At 35.1% G+C, this 5,637-nt stretch overlaps 1 pseudogene; it reads left to right on the forward strand.

Moving 5' to 3' along the window:
• Positions 1–1,601: 1,601 nt before the first annotated feature.
• On the forward strand, positions 1,602–2,004 carry LOC111149676 (annotated as a pseudogene).
• The last annotated feature ends 3,633 nt before the right edge of the window (positions 2,005–5,637 follow it).

Raw genomic sequence — 5,637 nt, forward strand, 5'->3', positions numbered from 1 at the left:
AGCGATAACCAGGGGCGGGGGGGGGGGGAAGACAACAAAGTCATGTGGCTTTTTATTTAAATAGAAAGCTAGCCAATCATTCTTCCTGGGTTTTCTATTGAACTTGCCTTTTATTGAGCTGGTAAAAATTCTTCCCGAAATGTTATGGAATCATACCTAATGAGGTATTGTAGCTGCTTCTTTAAAGTGCCATTTCACCGTGTCTTACTCTGACCACTGAACTGCCAGTCAAACATGCAGTGCTATTACCTGTAGTGTACCTTAATAAAATATAAAGGTAAGCAAGCCCTTGCTTTGCTCCCCCATCAGCTCTACCTTTGTAAATGAGAGTGAAGAAGTGTCCAAAGTCATTCCAAAGGACACTAAAGTTCTCTGAAGATAATATGCTTATAGGATTACAAAATGAAAAAAAGTGAGAGGATTTTTATTTGAAAGTATTACAGGGAGAGAGAATAAAGAAAATAAAGTCAACAAAAACAAAGATATCTAAACTTAAAAGTTTCGAAAAATATGAATATAGATTATGTTTTTTACTATACTAAAATACACTAAAGAATTATGCACATTTTCGGAGTGTTTGGCTGAGAGAGCAATTTGCAGAATAGCATTGATGACTGGGTGAAATAACATGGACTCTGAAATGAATGTGAAACGAGGAAAAAAATGTTGAAGAATGACTTGCTTTTCAAGGACAAATGAATGCAAAACATTGAATTAGGGAGAGAGATTAATGAAAAAATGAAAAATGAGAAAATATTGGTTTATACATAATCCTGTTTTGAGAATAATCTCAGAGGTACATGTCACTGCTTTGAGGAAATTGAGCATCTTTACCACATTTAATTTCTTAAGGTAGTAATTATCTTACAGGGTATTAAAAAAAGAAACCTGAAGAAAAATAGGAACATCTAGGTAACAGATCTTTTCAATATTTGTAATAATTTATACACACATTTGTAATAACTTTTACACATTTTTTTTAATTAGGGAAAATGTTAAAATCTGTATGCTTCCAATGTGACAGATACTTGCATATAATATTTCAAACTGATAACAACTTTAAAACATTGGTTTTATAATATTTACAGATGAAAGAAATAGCACTCATAAGGACTGCATAAGTGTTTATAATCATTTCTACTTCCTTCCCTACTAATGGGTCACAAATAGCTTATTGTCATATAAGTTCGAACCTATGGTAAGACAGAAAATATTCATTCAGTAGTTTCAACTATACTCCAAAGGCATGGTTGGATTTTTACTTCTGGCTATGAAAGAGTAACTGGTACCAAACGTATTCTTACATAAAAATCAATTCTTGGGGCGCCTGGGTGGCTCAGTGGGTTAAAGCCTCTGCCTTCGGCTCAGGTCATGATCCCAGGGTCCTGGGATGGAGCCCCACATCCACATCGGGCTCTCTGCTCCGCAGGGAGCCTGCTTCCTTCTCTCTCTCTGCCTGCCTCTCTGCCTACTTGTGATCTCTGTCAAATAAATAAATAAAATCTTTAAAAAAAAAAATTAATTCTTAATAGGTGGCCACCATGTCCCTGGAGAGAGGCTGAGGTGCCTGAGCTCCATCCCAGGGAAGCACGGCAGGGAGAATGTTCACTTCATTAGTCTAGGCCACTGTTGGGCCGTGAGCAAGAAGCCCCTGTAGTCCACTTAGGCTGTCTTCACCCTTACACTTGCAAGAGTAAACAGGATAAAACAACTTCTTAAAGATAGGCCTGAACATCTAGGTCTAAAAATTGGTGTCTCAACCAGGGGCTCAAATGACTTTTCTTATTCTCTATTCTAGAGTATAAGGAAAGGAGATTCTGATGAAGAAGCTGTTCAAGACAGAGGCAGAAAAGAATGTTCATCAAAAAGAAAGCACAGCTAAGACTTCAAGGAATAGAAATGGACTACACCAAAGATAAATTATCTAGTGAGTCTGTTTTCAATAACCCAAACATCAAAGAAAGGTATAGCTGTGGAAAAAGCTTTTATACTGGACTACTCTAGCTATAAGCTTCAGGAAAACTCGTGGAAGTCCTAGGATTACTGACGAAATTATGTCACTGTCACATACTTAAGGTTTATAATGTGTGAGAAAAAGTGATGCATTTTAAAGATGAAAAAAGCCCTACAATTATTTATAAAGTTACACACAATATATCAGGCAGCAGTTTTCAGGCATTGACCAATAGGCAGCTCATGACTGTGCTCCTTGAAAGAAGGAAAACATGCGGAGAGTGCCACGATCCTCTTAGGTTTCTGCCTTGGGACACTTTTCTGCCAATGTTCATGAAATGAAGCCTAACAAGGCTATAGTCTCACTAAGCAAAGAAAATAGATATTGGAGTCACGCATTGCTAATATAGCAGAAACTTGCAAAATAGGGCTTGAAAAGAAAGAATTACATAGGAGAAGTGGAGTCTCTGTGGGGATTCACCATAAGTGTTCGACTAAGGTCTGGACAACTCATACTCAGAGTTCAACTATAAGAGGTGTTACAAAGAGCACCTGCTACAGACTTGAAAGATGAATGGGGATAGCAAAATTATGCAGTGTGGTGAACACTGAATTTATGACCCAGCAAAATTAGAGAAACTTCAGTGAGTCTCTCAGCAAGACCCAATAAAGGACAAATCTTTGGAGTAAATACCACAACATAGAGCAATGCACAAGTTAACACTAATATGTAAACCAAGTAGGCCAGCTTGCACTAATAGAATAAAATGAAGTTTGGCAGAACCAGGAAAATGCACCAGTAATTTCTTATCAGTTTATATAAAATATCCACCAAGTTAGGCTATACACTGGGAAACACACACACACACACACGTGTGTGTGTGTATATATATATGTGTATATATATATATAATCTTTGAAATTATTGATCTTCTGCAATTCTCTGACTAAAACTGAATTATTGTAGCAATCAATAAAAAATTAATAGAGAAAGAATGGAAATTCTTAAACTATTTGGAAATTAACACACCAATCAACCTATTACTTGGGAAATCACAAGGGAAATTATAAAATATTTCAAAGCAAATAATAACAAAAATGTGAATGCAAATCTTTGGAGCCCAATAACACAAAAATGTGAGAAGAATTTCTAATGTTTATGGTAGGAAAGTATAGAAGTTGAAAATAAAGGGACTTGCTTCCCTCATAATAGGAAAAAAAAAATCAGGGCAAATTAAGAATAAAAAAAGTAAATAGGAGAAATAAGAAGGAGCTGAATTCAGTGAAATAAAAAACCTAATTAAAGAGAAAATTAATATAACCTAAGTCAGTTCTTTGAAAACATTAATAAAATAGCTAAAAAGTTAGTGTTAGCAAAAGTTAGCTCAAAATTTTTGAAGTCTGATCAAGAAAGAAAAAACCTTTCACCATCAATTACAAGAATGAATGAATAGATGTCACTGCAGATCCCAGATATATTAAAAGACAAATATTATGGAATATTTAAGCAACTTTATGCCAATATATTCAACTCAAATGACACAGAAAGAAATAAAAATCTAAGTTACATCATATCTATAGTTTACATAGGGACTTCACAAAAAAGTGTATCAATGACCAAAGGCACATGAAAAGGGACTTGAAATTGGGAAAATGCAAATTATTATTATTTTTATTTTTAAAGATTTATTTATTTATTTGACAGAGAAAGAGATCACAGTAGGCAGAGAGACAGGCAGAAAGAGAGGGGGAAGTAGCCTCCCTGCTGAGCAGAGATCCCGATGTGGGGCTCAATCCCAGGACCATGAGATCATGACCTGAGCAGAAGGCAGAGGCTTAACACACTGAGCCACCCAGGTACCCCGGAAGTGATCTGTTTTGATTGAAGTTAAGAATGTACATCTCTGTCAAATCTTCTCAAATTGTATAGTTAATATTTCTGTATTTCACTTTGTAAAATTCACATTGTTTAAAAATACATACATAGACCAATGATTAGGAAAAAGGATAGTCACAGAGACAACTCCAGCATTTTTTCAGTTATTCAGTCCTCAAATGCTCAAAGTGATCACCTCTGAGATAAAATTTCTAACCCATATTTTAGTCATTATTAGGAAAAAATATACATATACCTATGTTTATATATGTTAAAATGTTAAATAAATGCAGCATTTTTACATTGGGAATTGGGGCAGCTGAATGGCTCAGTCAGTTAAGTATACAGCTCTTGATTTTGACTCAGGTCACAATCTCAGTGTCCTAAGATGGAACTTCCTCTCAGGCCCTACACTCGCCAGGGAGTCTGCTTGAGATTCTCTCTCCTCCTTCTACTCCTCCCCCACAGCTGGTTCTTTCTTTCTCTTTCTCTCAAATAAATAAATAAATCTTAAAAAAATATATTAGGAATTATTTTATAGCCCCCAAAATGCTGTTATTAGAAATTGATATTTTTAAGACAACTTCAAAGTAAACAAATTAAGATGAGGGCTTTGCTCTGGTTCTTTTCAAGTGTGTGATACTTCCTTTCAAAGAGACCAGGCTTGGGTCAAATGGGATTCCAGTCATGTATCCTATGATAGTAGAACAAAAAAACCAACTGTATGGAATATTTATTTTCTGTTGATTCCCCCCCAAAAAACAATGTGGAAAACACCAAATGTTAGGTAGTAACTATATCAAAAGGACCCAAAGAGGTAACAACTAAGTGGGATGAGGACCAAGGAGAAACAGTGTAAATGATGCAAGAATCAAAACCACTGCCACAAATTAGTCTGTAAGATGTCTAGCTGTTATTACAAATATCTATTTTTTCCTGACTAAAAACCTGAATGTTGGAGCAAATACTTATTAAATATAATACAGTGTTTATTAAAAGAAAAAAAGTCTGAGTATTAAAAGATACATTTATATTAAACCTAAAACATGTAAAATCTATGGGTCAAATAGAGAAAACCCAAAGAGTATTGGTGTTATATAGTTATTTGGTCTTTCTTCATTCAGGTTTCTTCTGCTCTTTTTGCCACAAGATTAAATATTTCATGTAGTTCTCAACAGATTAGCAATAACAATTCCAGTAGTCTATACCTGCTCATAAGAGAGAGCAACTCTATCTATACCACTCTGTTAATTTCTTCTTTTACAACACTTTTTAAAAAAAGGAACATATTTTTTTTTCCCTTAGATCCTTAAGAGTTTCTAAAGCAAATACTCTGCAAAGTTTCTACCTCTGTTTCATCTTCAGCACATCTTTTCTAATTTTTAATTTTTCTCTTTAAGTTCAGGTAGATTTTTTTTAACAATCTTTAATTAGCAAACTCATTTTACCTCTTTTTGATTTGGCATAACTTGGCAAATTAACTTTGTTGTTATTGTTGTTTAAGAAGCAAAATATTTTTTTATTTAAATTCAATTAGCCAACATATAGTACATCATTAGTTTTTGATGTAGTGTTCATTGATTCGTTAGTTGCATGTAAACTCAGTGATCATCACATTACATGCAGAAGCAAAATATTTTAAAATGATTTTAGGGCGCCTGGGTGGCTCAGTGGGTTAAAGCCTCTGCCTTCAGCTCAGGTCATGATCTCAGGGTCCTGGGATCGAGGCCCGCATCGGGCTCTCTGTTCAGCAGGGAGCCTGCTTCCCCCTCTCTCTCTGCCTGCCTCTCTGCCTGCTTGTGATCTCT

The sequence above is a fragment of the Enhydra lutris genome, unplaced genomic scaffold, assembly GCF_002288905.1.
Source record: "Enhydra lutris kenyoni isolate GAN:26980312 unplaced genomic scaffold, ASM228890v2 scaffoldscaffold2, whole genome shotgun sequence".
Taxonomy (NCBI): Eukaryota; Metazoa; Chordata; class Mammalia; order Carnivora; family Mustelidae; genus Enhydra; species Enhydra lutris.